Consider the following 7071-nt stretch of genomic DNA (forward strand, 5'->3'; position numbering starts at 1 on the left):
TGACAGCGAGGCCTAGGACGGTGAACTCGGCTCAGTTCATTGCTGCCATGGTCACCCACCGAGCTCGTTGCTAGAGCCGCGTGTGGGGGTATAGTGTTATTTTGTTTGAGTAGTAGCCGCCGCAGGAGCATCCTCGCTGCCCCTAGTGAATGCGTCGGAGTCGGACCCACTAGAGCTTAGTTCGTTGCCGCCAAGGCCGCGAGAGCATCCTCGCCGATTCGGCCGGCTTGTTCACTGGCGGCGGCAAGGAAGCGGTTGGGCGGCCTCGCGGCAGCAGGCTGAGCTCCCAGGTGGCGTCGCCCTAGTCGGAGGTGGCTCATGGCCTACTAGCCACATGCACAGGCAGCAGCGCCCATGGCCGCCGAGTTCACGATCTTAGAGCTGGCTTACAGTCGATCCGGCTAGTTGCCATGAGCCTGCGCTCCCATAGGTTCCTAGGTCCACCGGAGCAGACAACATATAAGGCCTTTGGACCTTCCCAACCCAAAAGACTAACGATGTGGGGACTAAACCCCAACAATCTTCCCCTTAGTCACACATCAGGGTGCCCCCGTCATATATGACGCTCGAGATTTTTTTTATCCACCGGTTCCAACAATTGTTGGAACCGGTGGTGACCACCGAGGAGCTGGCTTACAGTCGGCCCGGCTCGTTACCATGAGCCTACGTCCCACAGGTTCCCAGGTCCACCAGAGCTGACAACATATAAGGCATTTGAGCCTTCCCAACCCAAAAGACTAGCTTGATAGGTGAGGGTTGTTCCACCTTATATGTTATGCTCCCCCACCATTGCTACATGACGTGGGACTAAACCTCAACAATCTTCCCCTTAGTCACACATCGGGGTGCCCCCGCCATATGTGACGCTCGAGATTTTTTTATCGGGTTTAGCTTTTCTGACCATGGGCTCTGATACTAATTATTGGAACCGGTGGTGACCACCGAGTTCACGATCTTGGAGTTGGCTTACAGCCAGCCCGGCTCGTTACCACGAGCCTACGCTCCCACAGGTTTTCAGGTCCACCGGAGCTGACAACATATAAGGCCTTTGAGTCTTCCCAACCCAAAAGACTAACCTGATAGGTGGGGTTCTCCCGTCTTATATGTTGTGCTCCCCCACCATCGCTACACGATGTGGGACTAAACCACAATAATCTCCCCCTTAGTCACACATCGGGGTGCCCCCGCCATATGTGACGCTCGAGATTTTTTTATCGGGTTTATCTTTTCTGACCTCGGGTACCGGCTCTGATACCAATTGTTGGAACAGGTGGTGACTACCGAGTTCACTATCTTAGAGCTGGCTTACGGCCAGTCCGGCTCGTTACCACGAGCCTACGCTCCCATAGGTTCCCAGGTCCACCGGAGCTGACAACATATAAGGCCTTTGGGCCTTCCCAATCTAAAAGACTAGCCTGATAGGTGAGGGTTCTCCCGCCTTATATGTTGTGCTCCCTCACCATCGCTATACGATGTGGGACTAAACCCCAACAACAATTGGTATCGTGAGCCCATGGTAAAAAAAGTTAAACCCGACAAAAAATTTCGAGCGTCACATATGGCGGGGGCACCCCGATGTGTGACTAAGGGGGAGATTGTTGGGGTTTAGTCCCACATCGTGTAGCGATGGTGGAGGAGCACAACATATAAGGCGGGAGAACCCCCACTTATCAGGCTAGTCTTTTGGGTTGGGAAGACCCAAAGGCCTTATATGTTGTCAGCTCCGGTGGACCTAGGAACCCGTGGGAGCGCAGGCTCGTGGTAACGAGTCGGGCCGGCTGTAAGCCAGCTCCAAGATCGTGAACTCGGTGGTCACCACCGGTTCCAACAGACGAGCTAGCTACAACAGCAGGCGAGGGTGGGGGATGGCCCTGGCGAGTTGGCGTGGAATGGGAAGGAAGGTGGTGCGGTCAACGGGGAGCAAGGAAGTGCCGAGGTGAAGGAACGACGATGGCGCTACGAGCTCCGCGGCTATCCATGGCGTCCGCGCCCGCGTGCAATAGCAACATGGCGAGGGCGAGAGCGAGCAAGAAAGCGAGCAGAGAGGCGAGGCGAGGGGAGCTCAGCGTCTCCACACTCAACGTGAGGAAGGGGCAGGGCACGCTGCAGGGAGGTGGAGCGCTCGGCCTCGGCGTCCAATCGTCCATGGCCAAGGAGGGAGGAAGAAGAAGGCTGACACGTGGGGCCCACCTGTAAAAGGGCAAAAGGGACACTTCACGCTTTCTGTTAGCTGCAGTTTCCTTCGAAGCTGATGGCAGTGGCATGTAAGGGTGGGAAAAGTTAAAGCAGTGGTTGAGAGAGAAAATAAACTTTTACAGTGACTTATAAAAAAGTTACATCTTTTATAATGGTTTACATGGAATTATCTCATATGTTTTCCCCTTCCATCTAACATTGTCGTACTATGAACGGAAGGGAACAAAAATACCAAATTGATTGAACCTTTAATTTAAGAAAGTACCGTTTATGTTCTATTTTAAAATGGATAAAAATAAAATGAACCTTTAAGTGGTAATAAGGAATTTTTCTCAAAAATTTTCCGCCGACCATTATAACCCAGCCCAGCCGCCCAGACCGTAACTGCCGCCGTCAGCTTTTGCATTTTCGAGATATTTATATATTTACTATTATTATGAATGATATTTTATACTGTGTTATAGACACTGAGCTACTGATATTTTTTATGTAAATAATCCCGCATTCTCGCCCCAGTGCCCGAGTCTCCTCTGTCGTTTGCTAGGGTGAGCGGACCGCGCGGCGACGACGTCATCGATGGCGGCGGCGGCCGCGGCGAGGCGAAACATCGCCTACACTGCCTCCACTCGTCCCCGCATCACCCGGTCTGGCTTTGGTCAGGTGAGATCCATCTCTCCCCTCCACGCCTCTTCCTCTTCTCTCCCTTTCCAGTCGATTGGTCCGCGGTGGTTGGTCGTGCCGCGCGGTTGTTGGTCGGCGTACTGCGTGCTCCGGTACCTATTGGATAGGTTTTCGCTCGGAGATTCATTTAGGTTGAAATAATGGTGCTCCTGTCCGTTTTTCCCGCACCTAGCGGGTAGGTTTCGCGCGTAGATCTCCTTTTGCATTTCTGTGTCGAATACTGGTAACCTTTGTTCTAGTTATTTCGATTTTCTTGGATCTATTCTTTGCTGTTGAAGTTTCTCTTATTATTTCTATGAAAGTTGAAATTTATGATTACACGCCAATGAAAATCCTGACTTTCTTGCCTCACTTTCAGCAGGGCGGCACTAAAATCTCCAGTAATAATTTCTATGGAGCTGTTGCACGTCCTAGCAAGGGTTTTTCTAGTAATTGTGGGATTCATGGTCTGAGTAAGTAGCTTCATTTTTTTTTTCTTTTATCCATGCCTGCTGTAGGATGTTACTGTATCAACAACACATTAGGTGTAATTTTTGCACGCAATTTTGGTCAGAAAGTGCAAGTTTTAACCTGTCTTTTGCATATGCAACGTCAAATTCCTTTGCTTTGCTTCGTTTTCATGATCCCATATATCCATCTATGATATTTTAGGATCCTACTGGGACAAGATTGCGTTGTTATTATTCCCTTCTCTTCTTCGGAAAGAAATACCTATTGTTATAGCACTTTCTGACTTCCGTATAACGCAGGCTGACAGGAACTTCGATGGTACTGCTAAAACTAGCTGCCTCACAAGTCGCATACCATCAATCATATGAAGCCAGCGAAGTGAACTTTTTCGTCCAGTGTGATCACCGAGCATGAATTTTCAGCATGGAAAGCTAAATGGGACGCTTTTCATGCCAAACAAGCAGCGTAAGCCTGCTAGTCAATCTTATCTCTTGATTAATCTTGAACAGATGCCTACTTTTCTACTTTTCTGCGTGAATTTTGTTTTGTGCTTCCTGTGTGTTTGATATAGTATGCACTTCTTTATCTTGGCACCATCTGGCCGAAGTTGCTTGCTTTATTTTTTTCTTTTATATTGTTTAACAATAGGTTAGGGATCATTGCCATTATTCGTCATTTATTCTGTGAATTTTAATAACCAATATTAGCATGACTAAATTTGGCATAATTCAAGGCATGAAGAAACACTTGTGTTGCATGTAAAACAAAATTAATAATTCATAGCAGGGAACTTTGGAATATTGCATCCTAGATGTCATGTGCACTTGTGCGTGTGTGTTTTAAAGTTGGATGTTGAACATCAAATTCTTATTCTCTTTCTGGATTGATAAATTAAAAGACCAATATGCATCTTAATCCTAGATTATGCAGATGTACATCTTATAAGCAAGTTGGATTTGTATGTAATATGAAGGTGTTCTGTTATTTTGATACCACTAATTATTATTAGGGAATCTATAACTTTAATTTTATTTGTCTCACTGTTGGGAATAATATAAAGCTATTTTTTGCTTTTTGGATCATTGATTTAGTCAACAAATATTTGAGCTGACTAATTTTATGTCTTTTACCATTTGTTTTTTTTATTTAGGGAGAAAGTTGAATTCAATAAATTTATGAGGACACAGAGGTGGTTGTGTGTTTTTGCTTGTGTTTCTTTTCTATTTGGAATATTTTTGGACGCTGAACTGAAAAGCATAAGATTAAAAAGCAAAGTATTTCATGCAGTGGCCTAATTTGCTCAAGCTGCTCCAGGCCTACAGCTACCAATGGCACGACTCAGAATCACACAAGTTGATATGAAATTAAGAGCTTTGAACTTTGGCGAGCTTTCTTTTATTTTAGTTTGGATTTGTTTCTACCTTATTATTGAATTAGGATATGAGGCTCATTCATTTTGGATTTTCTGGTGCTTGTCATATATACGTGTGTGCCGAAGTATCCCTTGTAATCCTAAATACTAGTCCATCTGGCTATGAAATATGAATTGTGTCAGTGCTGTTCAAATTTCGTTCAAAGGCAGTCTATGATGACAAGCCTTGTTAACCTTGAGTAAAATAAAGTTGAAGCATTGTCTTATTTCTTATTGTCGTGCTTACCCATTAAATTTGAATTCGAATTGTCTATGATTCATGATATAGGCATAAACATGTTAGTAAAATCACTGGCCATAATGCTCGAAGAGTTTTAATTATTTTATTAGTAGCAGACATGCCTGTGCCTTGCATCCAGTAAAAATCTCATTAGCAATGTTATATTATATAGGGGACACATAAAACATGCATGGGTAAGCCAAAGTAGCAAGAACCATGCTTCCTTTCTCATGTACTGTGGCCCACTCATCTGATACGTGACAGCATAAAGAGATGAAAAAACGCTACAAGTGAGGACACATATTTTGCACGTGGGTAAACCAAAACAGGAGATGAGCCTACAAATATTCAGTCTATAAAATGAAGCAAAAGCAACGCATATTCACACAGCCCTTCCGTCACTAGGATCCTAACAGTGCGGATGTGCAAAATAGTTCCTGGCTTTGGTCTACCCTAGAAATCAAACTGATCGCGGTGGTTGTGCCAGCTCTATGCTGGCAACAACCAGATCGTAAGCATTGGAGGCGGCAAAAACTAGTTATGTTCCCATAAACCATAAATTTGTGCATATATCAATTCAATTCTTGATCCAAAGAAAGGTAAACGAGAACATATCCCATGGACACATTCACCAAGCTCTGAATGAACTAACATAATGTCATGTTTTGGGGAAGACCTTCATTACAGAGGGTAACATATCACTTTACTACTAGTTTGTTTCAGCCCTCCCGCAATCAAGTTCCACCATTGCTAGATACCAATCTATTCAAAACAACTAGCCTACTACCGCTCTCTCCCCTATAGGTAATCAAGATCGCGATCTGTCGTCGTCTCCACTTGATGACCCCGTGGCTCTGCCTTCGCTTATGGGGCACCGGGAGCAATTCCGCCCATCTATTGACAGCTAGCTGGCTGCTCCATGCTAGTGATCCTCATCAGCTATCTACTTCCTCACCTATCTCAATCTCTCTCAATCTTCTTTCTCCATCCCCAAATCTTACTGCAAGCTTTCATTTGAGTTTTCATGGTGGAGGGAATTCGAGGAGAACGATGCCGTGATGCTGCTAGCATCCACATCTCGAATCCATGAGCTCAGTTTGCATCACCCTGCCGCAGCATCTCGGCCATGGAAGCCGTCCAGAATCTCTAGCACGTCAGATAATTGATAGTGGTGCTGCCGTTGGCCCCATCACAACGATCTCTCTAGAGATAGCTTCCAGCTTTCTCCGTTTCCGTTACAGCAAGTGAAACAAACTTCGCCCTGTTTGGATGATGCAGTTTTTAAAAACGGTAGTATCATAGAACTACGGTTTTATAAGCCAAAGAGACATAAAACCGTTTTTTTCCAAATAATATTATTTTAATAAGTAATTGCAAATCTAGATGATGTTAAAGAAAATTTGCAAGAATAGGTGCCTATCGGCACTTGAAAAGCCGACTTGCCACTTATCGGCTATTGGTTGGCCGATATATGCATGGCAGCGTCCTGGATGCCGATAACTCATGCCACCCAAGTCAGAATGGCCACATCAAACAAATTTGTGCCAATAGCCATATCGGCATCCGAAGGGCCGACTAGCCCGGCCCCGGCCAACCGGTTGCCCTGTAGCCCTGTAGCCAATAAGCCTTAGCCTCTGACAAAGTTACTAGTTTTTACCTTTGCATACTATTATATACTATAGTGTGCCTGTTGCATGTGATTTTGGCATTAGATGCCTCCGTTGGTATCCAGCAAGGAGGTGGCAATTGAGCAGTGATGGAACTGGATATCGTGTTTCATTTTGTAAGAACTCGTATCAATAAAATTTGAATATGACTATTGCTACTTCTAAAAAAACCAACTGGGATCGTTCACAGGCAGAATGAAAGTTACCGACTCCGATGCATTTCCCGTACCTCCAATCAACTGTGAGGTCGCCGCTCCTCCCCCAGTTCCGACGCACTCCTCTCCACCATCTCCCTCGCCATTGTCTCAACTCGGCGCGGAACGATTGCCTCTCCGACCCGTCCTCTCCGCCTTGGGACCTCGCCGCCGCCGCCGCATCGGTACCTGCCGCGGACGCGAGGAGAGAGGACGCGCTGGTGCCGCCTC

At 46.0% G+C, this 7071-nt stretch overlaps 1 long non-coding RNA gene across 3 annotated transcripts; it reads left to right on the plus strand.

The window, feature by feature from the left end:
• Window positions 1–2671: 2671 nt before the first annotated feature.
• On the plus strand, window positions 2672–4948 carry LOC136501674 (uncharacterized). Of its 3 annotated transcripts, none has more exons than XR_010770344.1 (4): window positions 2672–2856; window positions 3236–3329; window positions 3627–3792; window positions 4478–4948. It is a non-coding gene; the product is annotated as an uncharacterized lncRNA (long non-coding RNA). The 3 variants fall into 3 exon arrangements; XR_010770345.1 differs by having other exon boundaries at window positions 4615–4948; XR_010770343.1 differs by having other exon boundaries at window positions 3627–4948.
• Window positions 4949–7071: the final 2123 nt, after the last annotated feature.

The sequence above is a fragment of the Miscanthus floridulus genome, chromosome 13, assembly GCF_019320115.1.
Source record: "Miscanthus floridulus cultivar M001 chromosome 13, ASM1932011v1, whole genome shotgun sequence".
Classification (NCBI taxonomy): domain Eukaryota; kingdom Viridiplantae; phylum Streptophyta; class Magnoliopsida; order Poales; family Poaceae; genus Miscanthus; species Miscanthus floridulus.